We start from the raw sequence: 16,011 nt of genomic DNA, 5'->3' as shown, positions 1-16,011 counted from the left end.
GAGTGCTACCCCAGCGATAGAGAGGAGAGCTATGGGGAAAGAGAAGGAAGACTGTGCATTTAAATTCCCCCTGCTAGAAAAGGGGGGCGCAAGACCACAGTATATTCCATGGCCGCACACGGATCGAGAGAACCTGACAAACAATCTTCCAATGCGGACATCGGGAGCCGGGAAGTGGATACACGAATTAGAAAAAATGACAGGGGGTGTCAAGTTAGCTGTAGGGGACACTAAGGGTCTTTTGATCGCCATACTTGGTGAGAGAGCAGATGATGTGTGGAAGCGGGCTGGGTACCCTGGGGGTAACCATAATTAACACTACCAATGACGGAGCACCATTCAATAATTGTAGAGCAGCAGTGTGGAAAGCACTACGAGTGCTGTACCCAGACACTTCCGATATGGGAGCTATAATGACTCGAAAAATGAAAGAGTCAGAGGATCCGTTGATTTATATCCAGAATTTTCAAGACGCGTGGGTGCTCCAAATGCAAGAATCTTGGTCAAAATCTATCCTGTGCTAAGGGTTGCCTGAACCAGTGCAGAAACAGCTCAAGATATTGGTAGGAGTAGAAGCTAAACCATGGGCGAAATACAGTTGACAATTGCACACTACTGTAGATTGTTGCAAGAAACGAATTGAAAAAAAGAGGCAACTCGTAAGGGTGAGGAAGCGAAGCTGGTGCAAAAGAAGTTATCAAAGTATGCTCTCAAAGGAGCTATGATGACCAGCCCAGCTGAATCAAGCATACAAGAGGCGACTAACCTGCCGCCGAACAACCAGGGTAACGCAGGATTTTACCCAAGGGGAAGGGGATTTAGAGGAAGAGTATGGCAGAATAATCAGGGAGGGTTTCAAGATAATCTGGGAGGTTTCCAGAATAATCTAGGGGGGCTTCAAAACATACAGATGGGCAGTCCAGATATGCCAAATGGACAGATGGCCCGACCACTGCCAGTGTGCTGGCTGTGTGGAATAACAGGACATGTGGCAGGCGCGTGCAGAAGCCAAGGCGCGTGGCTAAATGGACAAGGAATGGGAACAGGCATGGTGAACCAGCCTGCCTTCCCACAACAGGGCGGTGCATAGAATCACACAGTGCAGCAACAAGCACCGGGCGTGCAGCAAGGTGTACAGCAAGGGGTTCGTCCCTCAAACATGGGTAACTTGCCACAGGGGCAATCCCAACAGACACCGCCGCAAATATCACAGGGAACAAACTCCAGAGGGGGAGTCAACCCTGGAAATGGATGAAATCCACAAGTATACAGTGGACCGAATTTATACATGAAATAGGACAGCTCGCTGGTAACCCTGATGTGTTCTATCCTATCAGTGACACCAGACCCTAACAGGGAACCTAGGGTAAATGTCGTCATGGTGGGGAAAGAATATTCCTTCTTAGTTGACACGGGTGTTACACGCTCGTGCATACGAGAAGGCAAGTTTTCCTTGTCCGGCCAGGCCATAGATACTCAGAGTTTTACGGGAGCTCACAGCAGAGTTCCCTTTACGGACAATCTCCCAGTCTCTGTGGGGGATTGTGAAATGAATGTACCCTTGTTATATTCACGCCAGATCCCAGTAAACATTTTAGGTTGAGATTTAATGACAAAGGTGAATATGACTATATCATTCACAGAGGAGGGAATAGTATGCTCCACTCCAGGAATGCATTATTCTAACGTGTGCAACATGATCAGAGCATACTCAGGACCCATAGCCATGAGAGCTATACCATTAGAACTGGATGTCTTTGCATATGGCGTGCGTGTGCTTATGGCGGGATTGCCTGGCCTCGCAGATAGAACTATGAGAACCCCTAATGTGTTTCTATTCAGACCAAGAATACCTATGCATGAAGAAGAGGGACAAGTATTTCCCTTATCGCTACATATTGCAGCAGTACGAGGGAAGGTAGTAATGGTCGAAGGGTTCGACGACGAAGGCAGACAATGGTGTGCAATTATCGCCATTGAAGAAGGGTACAGAGTGATTGACGTCACCTATGATGATCTGTTCGAAGAATACCCTGACTTAGAAGAGACCAGGGTGGAAGTAAGTCTCATATTCTGGGTCAAAATGATCAAACAAGAAGTACCTCAGAGAATGATGTTGGCATTGATCCGCCCTGCATCCTTTGACGACGGTATGGCCCAGGTGCCTGTTTCAGTATGGACAAATGGATCCTATGACGTAGGCCTCCTGAAAGGGGCAGGAGAAGTGAAAATTAAACTGAAACCAGGAGCAATTTTACCAAGAGTGCGACAATATCCCATGTCCAGAGAAGCAGATGAAGGGATCGCAAAAGCAACTTCCGCTATAATGAACAGGGCATCCTAGTGATGTCAGAATCACCCTGTAATACAGTGATTTATCTCGTCAAGAAATCAAAGGGAGGGTCTTGGTGTTTAATCCAAGATTTAAGAGCATTAAACGATATTGTTGAAGCTGAGTTCCCTCTAGTCCCTAATCCATCTACAATCCTATGCAACATACCCACTGAGGCAAAATATTTCACGGTGATTGATTTGAAAAATGTTTTTTTTCTCAATCCCACTGCCCCGTGACAAACAAGATCTGACGTCCTTCACATTCAGACAAATGCGCCTAAAAAGTACGAGGTTGCCGCAGGGGTACTGTGAGCCCCCATCCATTTTCAACAGAGTCTTGCAAATGGACCTAGGCAATATTACAGTAGACAGTGTTGTTTGAAAGTACGTGGATGACATTCTGATCTGCAGCACCACTGAAGAACAATGCAGGCACGATTCTATCAAGTTACTGACTATATTGGCTGAGAAAGGATATAAGGTTGACAAAGAAAAGTAACAATATTGTCAACAAGAGGTGCTGTACATAGGCCAGCTAATCTCGCATGAAGGAGAAAAGGTCACCCCAGAAAGGGCTGAAGCTATCATGAACACGGCTAAGCCGCTCATGATAAAACAAATGCAGAGATTCCTAGGCCTGTGCAATTATGTTAGAGCATGGGTCTTCGACTATAGCTCATATACCAAGCCCTTGCTCCAGGCCCTGAAGAAAGCCCGAGCAACAAAAGAAAAAATGTAATGGACTGAAGGGATGGAAGAGGGTTTCACAGAACTCAAGAAAGCAATTTGCGCAGCTCCAGTTCTCAGAATTCCCAATTATGCAGAGGAATTCTACCTGTTCTCGCACACGAATGGCAGCGTTATGACGGCAGTGCTGGCTCAAAAAACCTCATTGGGATACTAGCCCCTGGCATATTACAATGGGAATCTGGACCCAGTAATGAGAGGCCAGTTCTTATGAGAACAAAGCTTAGCTGCCGCAGCGTTCGCCATAGAGAAGGCAACAACCATTGTAATGGGATGCTCCATGACATTATACGTCCAGCACTCATTATTTGCCATATTAGAAAAACCAAAAGGCACATTGACATCTCAAAGGGCTTCTGCCTATGAAGTGATTATATCTAATCCATCGATCAAAATAGTTCGATGTAAAACAGTAAACCCAGCTACGTTCATAGCTGAGCCAGTCACTGAAGGAGAGCCGATAAATGACTGTGCAAACTATGAAGAAGTCTATGATGAAATCCCGAGGGTGAGAGAGAATGCCCTGGCGAGAGGGGAGGTCGTTTTCATTGACAGCTCTTCAAGAATCAACCAAGAAGACGGACAAAGATATACGGGCGTTGCCGTAATAAAACACATAGCAAATGGAGAATTTCATGTACTCGTTAGTGCACGAATACATCTCATTATTCAGCACAGGCTGCAGAGTCATTGGCGTTGATACTCGCCATTGAGAATCATGCAGACCAGGAAGTAACGGTGTACAGTGACTCCGCCTATGTGACGTCCACAGTGCACACTGGACTAGCGCGCTGGAAGAGGAGGGGCTACCTCCAAGCAGACGGCACGCCAGTGCAGCACGCAGCCTTATTGGACAGACTGCTCAAGGCATTACAGCTCCCAGTGGGCATAGCATTTGTGAAATGCACCTCCCATACTCAAGGGACAGATTTCGTGTCACGCGGAAATCATGCTGCAAACACGGAAGCCAAGCGTATGGCATCCAAAAATGAGACAATCATGGAAGTAGAAGTGGCACGCACTCATGAACGTATGATGATAGCTCGGGTCACACCAGAGGCCTATAGTAATATGGGGTAAACCCAATTGATGGAGCTACAAGGGGAGGCACCACAGGACGAAAAGAACCTGTGGAAGCATAGAGGGTGTTCTTTAAACCCCTCACGTGGATTGTGGAGGCAAGACAGCACTGGTAAACCAGTAATGCCTGTAGCCCTACTAAAGATAGCATTGGAGCAATTACATTACCCCTTCCATATGACAAAAGAAAATCTAGCTGCAACGCTCGCAGAAGACTGGTTCATACCTAATTTAGCAGAGCAAGTTGCATTCTTTATAATGAACTGCATAATCAGCCAGCGGTACACATTAAAAGTAGTGAGAGGAGTCATCCCCTGGCCAAATGGGCCATTTCAGCACTTGCACGTCGATTATGTCGACATGATTCAATTATTGTCACGACCCTCGCCCAAAACCCCCTCTGGCAAACCCATTGGCCAGGTGGAGTCAGGACTCGGGCCTCTAGAGCCTGGCATCCTCTTCCAAAACCCTCTTGGGGCCAGTCCTGGTGCCTATGGTGCCAGGCTCATACACCATGAAAAACAATGTGCTTGGGAACTACTTTATTGTTTTGTCAGCCAACATGGAGGCATCCACATAGCTTGTTTCCTCGGAACTAAGCTATGCGGTCTAGTGTTTTGGGTGTGGTAGCCTAGGGACTACTTTACCTGGACTATTTTGTTGGGGCTATTTAAACCACACCTGAGCAAGACAACATGCTTCGTGTTACTTTGCAGCTTGCAACATGACGCGCACCGTGTCCAGCTATTACCTCGGAGAAGCAGAACCTGCATGGAGACAAAAGGAACATCATTAGCAGCAGCATCTTACCTGCAGTCTTCATCTTTAGTTACTTGCAGCTCCTGAGAAAAGCTTTACTTGGATCTGCACGCCTCCTGGACTGCACAACCTGAAAGAGGAAGATAGAGGCAACATTAAGAAAGCAGAAGAGACATTGCAAATTACGAACTGCTCAAAAGGCTTACCTGCCTGGTCGCCTCTTGGCTGGCACCACTCTGGAAAATTCCACACGTGCTGAAGAACTCTGCGACCTGCAGGGAAATAAGACAAAACAGGTTAGCAAAGGCAAGCCATCGCAGCGTTGCGCATATCGCTTACTTACCGCATCATAGCGCTCTGAAAGCGCCATCATTTACCAGCGGGGCACAACCAAGCCAGCTCGCCGTGCTGAAGCTCCGCATACCTAAAGGAGAAAAAGAGACATTATTAAACAAGAGAGGCATGCAGGGTAGCAACAATACTAAAGAACAGCAATAAGATCTACCTGAACGATATCAAACGGGCTGGCGTCAGTGAAGTAACTGGACTACACACACCCACGAAAGACAACGCGCCCCTGCAAAGAAGGCAGGACGGAGAGCACGCCTAACTCTACCACAAGGTGAGGAGAAGGCCCCCTCAGGGGCTGAAATCATATGGAGGTGGAGGGAGGTTACTTACCCCGGTCGGCCAGTCTTGAACACAGTCCTGCTGTATTTTCAGGCAGAACCTTCCCCGCAGACCACATCTGGGCCAAACTGAGAAGCATACCAGCGAGTAACCCGGCTGGGTGGCGTCCCTGTGGATACCAGGTGAGTGTAACAATTATGTAACGGGTACAGGTACTTAATTGTAGTGGTGTGTCCATTCTCTAGATGGATAGAAGCAGGTTCCTGTACACATCCAGACTCAACCTGTGCTGTCAAATTCCTGGTGAGGGATTTGTTCCCTAGATGGGGCGTGTGTGAGGTGATGAGGTCAGATAATGGAGCTCATTTTGTAAATGCAATTATTGAACAGATTAGCTTGTTGCTTGGTTTAAAGCGCAAGTTCTCGTCGGCGTATCATCCAGAGGGAAATGGTATATGCGAGAGGCTCAACAGCTTGTTAAAGGAAAGGATAGCCAAGTTGAAGCTTACTCTAAAGAAGGGATGGCTGCACTTTCTACTACTGGCATTGTATGCTCTTCGGAACCAACCAGGCTCTGACCATCATCTTACGCCGCATTAGATAGTCACTGGACCCTCCCTTACCCCTCGAGATAGAGCTAGATGTGATGCCCAGTCCACCCGAGAGGTCCTGGGAACCGAGTTGTCGGAATATCTGAACTGCATGACATCAAGCCTCGCTGTCATTTCAGACCAATGACAGCGACGACGAAAAGGGTGCAGCACAACACCAGACCCAGAGGGAGGTGCTGAAACAGACACAGCTCAAGGTCTACGTGCGCCACTCATCTTCCCTGGTGACACAGTACTGGTGAGAAATCACACAAAGAAAAGGTGGGACGTGCCAAGATTCAACGGCCCGTTCATCGTAGAGGACTGCACTCCTCAGCCGTGAAACTGCAAGGCAGGAGAGCTTGGATCTTCCTAAATGACAGTAAACCTTATATCGGTGAGATCCCTCTAGATGTACCCCACCGCGAAGAAACTACAGACAGCGGGGAAGAACATCAGCACGGAAGAAGGACGCATGAGCAGAAAAGCTAAGACAAAGTACCCAGTTGCAAGTTGTGGCTTAAATTGGACAGTTCCTCTAAGCGAAAAAGGGGACAAGGACATAATGGACACTCTATGCATCTCAGTTGTAGGGTGAAGAAGACAATTGCGCTTCTAAAGCCACAACGCGTTTGTTGACACAAACTTTTGAACCAAGCCACACTTAAGCATTGTTGAACAACAAAACCCAAATAGACTGTGATCAAGGACTTTTGCCCAAAGGAGCTTAACAAAGTATCCTGAATCATCAAAGAACAAGACGTCGTTTTGCAGCACGTATGGTGAGCCCAGCAGAAATCTCACGAGGGATGTTCTCACCTATTTCCAGTTAGTAGTAATATCATATCCGGCACTTGTAGGGAGAGTAACCAGTGTCACAGACTTTATTCAAGATCCTGCCAACAAGAAAGTAATCCAGCAACTGCTTACTGTCATCGCCGAAGCCTTCATAGGGCCTCATTACGACCCAGGCGGTAAGGGGTTTACGGCAGCGTAAACAGCGCCGACCCTTACCGCCTGAGTACGAGGTCCCTTAGCGCCATGGCGGATTTAACACCTGCTTTTAGCAGGTGTTAAAATCCATGGCGCTAAGGGACCATGGAGTTAATTACGCCACCGTAATTTACGGTGGCGTAATTAACGCCTTCCCCACTCCCATTATGCCCTATGGGGCAAAAATGGGAATGGGGAAGGGTAAATGGGGATTGGGGACTTACCGCCCCACCAAGGTCGGAATGGGGCGGTAAGTCCGCCAACCACCATGGCGTAAACATAGTTTACGCCATGGTGGTAAAGTCACGGCCCAGGCGGTAACTTACCGCCTGGGTCGTAATGAGGCCCATAGTGTTACCAGAATACAGTGATAAGGACACAAATGCTTCCACCACAGGCGATAGTAGATGAACTCACCAATACGCTTTTCTTTCACATCATAGAGGAGTGCCCAGCCATTGTCGGAAGAACCACGGACACACTCACTTTTATCAGAGATCCAACGAACACTGAACATCTGAACCAGCTGTGGGTCAAACTGAACTATCTGGTCGCAATTCACGCAGCCGGAAAGTGCAGAGACTGTTCACGTCAAAAGAAAGGCCTGTGATCCTGAACCCAGCAAGACAGGACGAATGTCGTTATCCCCAGAAGATAGCAGATACGCATACCATGTCTTCTTTAACCTCATTGAGAACTTTCCAGAGCTAGTGGGAAGACCAACCAATGTTGACGTACTTACATTTCTCGGAGATCCAGTGAAGAGTACTCAGCTAAACACGCTCTTGCATGCCATTATAGCTCAGATTAAGAACACTAATGTTCATCGACTTCTTGGGAGATTCCAGTGAAACCTTCCGCTGAGGGACAGATCCAGGAGACAGAGTGAAAGCACTTCATCTTCCGCCGTGGGACAGATCGAGGGAGAGGAGACAAGAACTTTGTCTGTTATTTTTTACTTTGATTTTGATTTTGACTTGGATTTCAATTTTGATTTTGCATTTTTTCTATTTTTGCATCACATTGAACAGGTTCCAGCATGTCCTCAGGACTGAAGCAAATTCGGGGGGTGGACTGGGAACTGACCCATTTTGAATATGCACAATGTATGTGACTCACCAAAGGTGTTAGTCTAATCTTTTTCCATAGTCTAGCAAGGGAACTGTATCACATAACCAGAGACAAACGTCACCTGCGAGAAGAGGGACACTTGTGAAGCACCAGACACTTTGCGATACAAATGATCGAGAACAAGCAAATTGGGGGAAAGGAATAAACATTGACATTCTGTGGTGATTAAAATGGGAGCACAGAACAGTAACCTGGTCATCCCGCCAGCATAGGGGCGCCCCCGCTTCTCTGGAAGGAAATGCTGCCAATTGCCGTTCCGCACGATGAATGTATATGCATGGTGATTATCATTGTCTTTTTGTCATTAACAATCAGAACTGCATTCTTTATTGGTGCACAAAACAGTCCAACTGCAGTGCACCCACCAGATAATGTACGCATGAGTCCCACGAAAGCAACCAGACCCTATATAGTTAGTTATTCCAGTTCCAAGAAAACCTGATGGTAAAGTAAATGAACTAAAATTGAATGTAATTAACAGTAATTCATACACATTTGAGGTAACGAATGAAGAGAAAAGCTGGAGACAGGGTCAGCGCGGAATGAATGAAAACGTTGCACTGACCACTGCACGCACTCACACACTGAATGCACACGAACAAGGGAAAGTGTCAATGGCTACAGAACCTCGAACGATGGCAACAGAAAGTAAGAGACTTCCTACCGAACAACCAGTTCCAGAAAATAGTGGAAGTAACCAAGAGGAAGTAAGCGAAATACCAACTAAAGAATATGTAACCAAAGCACTCAAGAAGACAGAGACAGCTGCACAAGAATTCACTGCAAAGACACAAATGCTGATAGACCATTTGTTCCCATTTATAGCTAGAGCGAGGAAACTGCATGAGGAACGGAAAAATAGAACCACAGTGACTATCGCAGCAAGCACATCGGTTCCTACGAGCACCAGGCCCACGATGAGGCCACACATTGGACAGACGATACACAGATGGTGGTTAAAGGAGCCCTACGAGAGAATGCAAGAGGAGAAGAAGAGACACACAAAACCTTCTCCTGCCACAGCGATACAGGTAATGAAGCCTGCTCCTCCAACAAGCATGCCTGAGAATCCTCCAGTAAGAAAAAGTCACACAGACGCATTTAGAGACGTAGCTATAGCTAACTACAAAAAGACATTAAGAATCAAGAGGAACCCACATGAAGACAACAATGAACTGAACGATTACCTGGACAGCACAGCACGTCTAGGAAATAACATTTGGTACCAACACATGAAAGAGGTCAGAAGAAGTAAAAGCTGAAGGAGAATGCTACGTCTGCGCACTCCTACCATACAGCATGGGAAAATCCAAGATCTTGGTGGCTGTAGAAATTGATGTCCCGACAGCACACTGTTTGTCACACGTAGCAATGTGCAACACCAGAGGACAATTCATGGGGAGAGATGCCTCACTGATATGGGCAACATAAACAGCATACCATGATGAAGATGACTATATCCAAGACATCAAGACAAGAAACAGAGCTCACACCAGGAATCACGTGATTAGGTATTTAAAGCCAGAAGCACCAGGAGCTGGTACAAGGTGGAAGATAAACCCGAGACTGAATGTGCAAGGAAAAACTCCAGAAGAAGCCCAAAATTGGAAGAATAGAGGCCAGATGCAGATTTGGGGAACAGTGCTTTCTCCAAACGGATGGTAAGAAGGAGTGGTGATCTGCCGAGCGTGGATGGTCCTTGGAGCCTGCAAGGAAGCAATATAGAACTCTGAGAGATTATGTAAACCCCTATGGCTGAAGTTGGTAAAGCTGCTGACATGGGTCGAAGACAGAGGAGGACCCTTGCAGATAGTACCGCTGGAAATCCCAAAACTGTGCTTCAGAAGCAATGGCACAAGGAAGATGGGAGAGAATCAAAACTGCGGACGAATCTTTGAAGCTCCGGGAATGACGCAAGGGACCGCAGTAATCATGCACCATTACTGGGCGTGTGGATCCAAGGCATATATAAGACTACCGAAAAATTGGGGAGGCATATGCACACTAGTGAACGTCCACGTTCCTGCACTAGTGATCCCGAAAAATGACCTGAGTATTGAGAGTTTCCCGAAAGAAGATGCTCATCTAAGGAAGATGGTGAAGACATAAGAGCCCAAACGGACGTGACGTATATAAAACAACAAGCAAAAGATGATACACAAGGACAAAAATGTAAAGAATAATGATGTGATAGACGTATAAGAAGATACAACGTTGCAGCACAAATAATCTAACCAGGATCTAAGTGTGCAACTGACTGAATGCATGTAAATAGGCTCGGAACGCAAGAAGCTAAGTAACCAGTACTGCTTGCAATACTTAGTAGAAGAATAGAGCAGCATACGCCAAGTATATATCTACCTCAATGAAGCACGCTATACAAGTGCGACTCCATTTTGTGAAGCAGAATTAAGCCCATATTGCAAAGGACTAACAAGGCCAAGATTCATATTCCAGCCAAAGCCAAAGGAAAGCGCGGAATCGAAACTCAGTAAGAAGAAGCTCATGACTGGGAATTCGAGGTCAACCTAAGGAAGGGAGGAGAGCAGCAACCTCGGAGAATCGAAACTTCAGAGCGTACCTGCAAGCCAGTGAAGGTTGAGATAAGGAGGCCCCAGGCAGGTGGCGAGGCTATGGAAGAATTAAATACACGAAAAGAGGGAAAATGAAGCAGATTCACGGTGAACATACACGTGACCAGCCAAGGGCAAAGAGGTATCAACGTCTGATGTCACCCAAAACCCGAGGATGCCATAACGTTTCCTGATAAGAACTACAGTTTCGAGGCCATCCTCAGCCAACTAATTGACATATAGCCCTAGAGGTACTGATTGATGGAAGGGAGGCAGGGTGAATCTTGGGGCTCTCCGCATCTGTGTGTCCATTCTGCATGCTGCTAATTAAAGTGGAGATTTATGCCTAGGGGTGTAACCCACCCAATCACAATGGACCAAATATTCTAGGGTCCTATAGCTTGTAGAACCAATAAGACGTTGTAGTTGTAGTGACGTCTATCACGAGAGATGTAGTGGGACGGGCGTAGACGCCCACCCGATAAGAGTTATCCAATCCGTATGCTCTGTTACCATATACAGATATAGCACCTATACTTAAGTTACCTTTCCGACCAATAGAATTGCATGACAAACATATAAGTTTTGCACGTCAAATGATGACGAGATTTGCCCATAAAAGTTGCTGTCTGATTGAAGAATTTGGGAGTTGAAGCGAGACAGGCGATCGCGACTCTGTTGATTACCATTCGTTTCCCCGTTTTTTGTACTTGTCATTAAACGGATTTCCCTTTGCCAAACTATTGAGTTGTCCTTATTGAAGTGTGTCGGAGTAAGTGAATCCTGCACCCTAACCTCCTCAAGGTGCAGCTATCGTGTCTTCCATGTACAAGAGGGTGAGCTCTGACCTATGGGCCCGTCAGAGGACACTCCGCCCTCCTGTACAATGTTCTCTGTTTTTGAGATGTATAAGAGCCCCTGAATAGCCGGCGGAGGATAACATTTTTGACGGCGATGATATTGAATCATGGGGCAGCAGCGCAATTGTTTTAGGTTTTGGATATAGCTGTCTGTAGTTCTGCGTACAACAACTAGCCAGTGTGATATTTTGAAAAGGATCAATGTATTACACGTGTATTCCACCCTTTATAGGTGGTTCACGACGAGTCATTTGAATGATACGGTCCCTAAACACATTACAAGCTTATCTTAAAATGTTGACATCTTCTTGACAGTAGGCCCTTAACTCTTGGCGAAAGTCACACACGCAGTGTACATTCGCCTTATACCAGGTCATAAACTGTTCTTTTTCGCCGGGCATCATGTATTGAACCCCGTATTGATCCGGGGGAGGGAATGGGCCGGTGTAGATTTGGTTAGAAGCTCTGTTAAGAAGATGGGAAAAGAAATCCTTTGAACCTGGAAAACTAAAAGTCTTTGGAAGCTTGCTGAGTTTCATGGGTAAAAAGTTCAAGGAATCATTAAAGCGCATTTGTAGAGGCACCACAAACATGGGCATTAGCTTAGCACCTTGGGTGATAAGTTTTACTTAACTCTTTTCCCAAACTAGTTGTCTCAGCACAAAGTATCCGTCATAGGATTTGGAATTGTGGGTGTTAGGCAAGATTCTCTGTATCTCCTTGGGTGCCATGGAGTCTCTTTGAAATAATTCCACATGACGATGCTGATTCCAAGCTTTTGCCTCCCCACACAGTCTTTTTGAAGCTTCGTGAGGAGGTAGTTGAACTATATCACAATGGGTAGGTGAAGGACAGAAAACGGCACCATTGGTCTTGAGTTTCGTCGCCGCAGGCTGTGTCTCCTGAGAGATGATTTTCAGGGTTTTCCTTTTTTGACTACTTGACTTTGTTTCTTCACGTTGTTTATTATTTGATCTCGTGACTTTTATGGGTACAGCTCTTTGCTCGCTCATTGTGATTGTTACCACAACCTCCAAGGCCGGGCTTACTACTCTCAATTCTTCCGTTTGAGTAGCCACCGTTGAACTGGGCCCTTTCTTGGAATCGGAGGCAACATATCCTGTTTGCACATCCGTTGTTGATGTCAATTCATCTCTATACTGTGTTTTCCCCCCTTTTTTGCCATCACATAGCCTTCAAGATAGGACAGTTTTGTATGCATTACAGCAGTGAGTGAAGTGTGGTCTTTCAAGGTGCCATTCAATGACTCATACAGATTACAAAAGGGTGCCAAAGCTATTGTTACCGTCGACACTATAGACATTAGGTCTGTTTTTTTTAGGGTGTTTCTCTTGTTGTAGGCGTGGCAATTTCACTTAAGCGTCTATTCAGTGGAATTCTCTCAAGTGATACCCCTCGAAGCGGAACAGGTTCCACACTTTTTCTCTTTATTTGCTCTCTTGCCTGCAGCTCATTTTTCTCCTTCCTTGATCTATTTACTGAACGAGGACTGAACGAGGGCTGACCTCCATGGAATTGTTCACTTCATCTGAAAATTGATTCACTGCACATAGTTCTTGGTGTATTGTCGATCTCGTTTACGTTAGGCAGGTGAGCCCGCTCCCTGAATTCAGGTATTCTATTCTGTCTCGATCTCGATTTTGGCGATGAGCCATTGAAGCCCTTGTCCTCCGGTGTTATCTGGTCTATCGAGAGCACAGTGCCGTTGGAGGCCTCCAAGTCTGTTGAAGGTATTATCTTAGGTATAGTAGATGGTGCCTCCTTCTCACTATGTGTTTTTGTTTGTGGTTTCCCAATTAATGCCATCCTTACACTAGTGGCGTCTTTTCAGCGGAGGCCTTCTCGCTCCCTTTCTTGTCGTGCATTACTGGAGTATCTTCAGTGATTTTCCCCGGTGTGCTCTATTTTCTAAGGTGGGATCATCAATGGACAATATATTTGGCGATGGGGAGGCAATCATGGCTTCAGCTCCTAGGATCAATTCGGCGTCTGTGATTTCATTAGCCGATGCACTAGCTACCGTGAACTTTTTTTAAAAAAGTTTTGCAGCGTATTTGATAGAGCTAATTTCTGCTGCACTGAAGCTTTTCGCTCGCTTAGGAGGAGGATTTCTCTTTTTCCTCTACGTTGCTGCGCATTATAAACTTTGCGGCCACCCGCGTCGGTCTTCTTTTTTTTTAGACGTGTGCCTTACTCGTTTACAGTGGTAGATTTTCCGAGCGCGGCTTGGTGAGGTGAATGAACACCCTTCTCTTTTTCTGTGTGCCATGAATTCGTGCCTTCCCTCTCTGGGGATTTATCATCGAGCCCCGACTCCCTTTGCTCCCCAAGCTTCCCCTTTTCATCATGGTTTTGATTTAATTTTTCGAAGTCGCCTTCCCCATCCACGACATCCGAATGTGCCGCGTATGAGCGGTCCCCCGGTGGAGTTGATAAGTCATCTGTTTCAATCCTAGGATGCACCTCGATACTTATCGTCTGTTTAATTGGAGGCACAGATGGCTTGTTGCGGGTTCGGAGAGGTTGCTGCAAAGCGTCCTAACCGTGCTCCACTATATCCTGTGGGCACATTATGTGAGTCATTGAAGCACTCCATCGGAGGTCCCGGAGTGTTAGGTTCATCAGTCATCAGCTGTTCTCTAGCTAAGGCGACCGCCCCCCCTCCCAATGTCTTGTGTATGCTGAGGGCTTGATTGCAAGGCAATCGGGAGGACTGTTGGATTCTCCGACACTGCTGAAACAAAAGGCGCACGGGATTTCAGGCCAGATTCTATGCACGCTTTTATTACAGGAGCACTCTTCGGTAAGTCTATTTCAGTTTTCTTCGGAGCCGTAAGATGAACTGAGTGTAGACGCGTAGGCTGACTAGCCACCTCCGCTCTCTTCTCACCGACCCCGAACTTCGCACACACACTCTTGCCTGAGGTGAGAGTGGTGGAAACGGCGGGCGAACGCGCCAGCGAAAGCTGGCATGGCGGGCGCCGCCCCTTAGTGGGGGCGGTACAGGCCGCCCTTCCCCTCCCCCCACGCCTGTAAGGAAAAATGCGCCAGGGGGGCGGAAGATGACGAAAGGCGGGGCCCGCCCCCCGGCAGGGCGCGAAAGCTTCGGGGGTAGGGCGGGAAACCGGGGAGAAGTCGGGCATAAAAGCCCGGACTTGTGTGAGCGTTCACACATCCTCCCTCGGTTTCCCGCCTCGCCGGAGCTGCGTTCGTTTTGCCGGAGCTGCGTTCGTTGTTGGTTTCCAGTTTCCTGCCTCGCCGGATCGGGGTTTTATTCGGCATCCTGCCTCACGCGGAGATCCATATTGCATCCTGCTCCCCGGGCTTCGTTGTCATCGCGGTTGGTTCCAAGCGGGATCCAGGAGTTTAGACGTGTGGATTTCTCGGGAGTTCCTGCCGCTGCGGGTTTCGGTTCCAGCCGGGACAATTAAAGGTCAACATGTCGGTACACACAAGCAATAGTAACACAGGGCCGGACGAGGTCAAGTTCGTACTATTCGAAGATGGCCAGACTCTGGAGGACGTGGCCGGACCATCGACCACGGGGCGAGGGATGGATGCACAATCTTGGGCTGAATTCTTAGCCCTCACCGAGGTCCTAGGGTGGCAGGCGGCCATGGCAAGGATGGGGGGTCCAACGCTCAACAATGCAGGCATCGGCCCGGGACACAACACGGCGGGGGGCAGACCCGTGCCAGAAAACAGGGAGGTGACAAACGGCGAAGGGGCAGGTGCTCCGGATAATGGTCCCAGCGGGGGTGGACAGGAGGGGTGCCCCCCCCGGAAGCGCACGGCAAAGACAAGTGGGGGTCCGCATATGAAGAAAACAAAAAAGGATCTAGAGGAGGAGCTGGCAGCGTTAAAAGCAAAAATAGGGGCGACACCGGCAGCATCTGGGATTGCACCGATAGTGCCGACACCGGCCCAACCACCTGCCGCCCCCCCCAAAGGGCAACCCAAAGGCACAACAAGGCCAGACCAAGTATCACTGCCAATCATAGTGCCTACGGGCAACGAGGGTGAGTCAGCATTCATTCAAAAAATTGTCAAGGCAGTATTGGCTGCGCAAGGGGCATCGGGCTCCCCGCCCCCCTTGGCCAACAAAACACCGGGGGCAGATACCGCAGGGGCTAGCAGGGTCTGGCTGGGGGGGGATGGCGTCACAGCTGGGAACACCTCAGTTAACACCATTGGGAGCACCGAGGCAGGGGCCCCCAATACTAAATTACCACCGGCAACTGGGGGTAATTACTCAGCATGGCTTTTGCCGGAGTGGGTGAAGCAAGAAATCTG

Source organism: Ambystoma mexicanum, chromosome 3q (genome assembly GCF_040938575.1).
Source record: "Ambystoma mexicanum isolate Mex_15411 chromosome 3q, UKY_AmexF1_1, whole genome shotgun sequence".
Taxonomy (NCBI): domain Eukaryota; kingdom Metazoa; phylum Chordata; class Amphibia; order Caudata; family Ambystomatidae; genus Ambystoma; species Ambystoma mexicanum.
The sequence above is the reverse complement of the archived record's forward strand: the minus strand, read 5'-3'. Positions refer to the sequence as shown.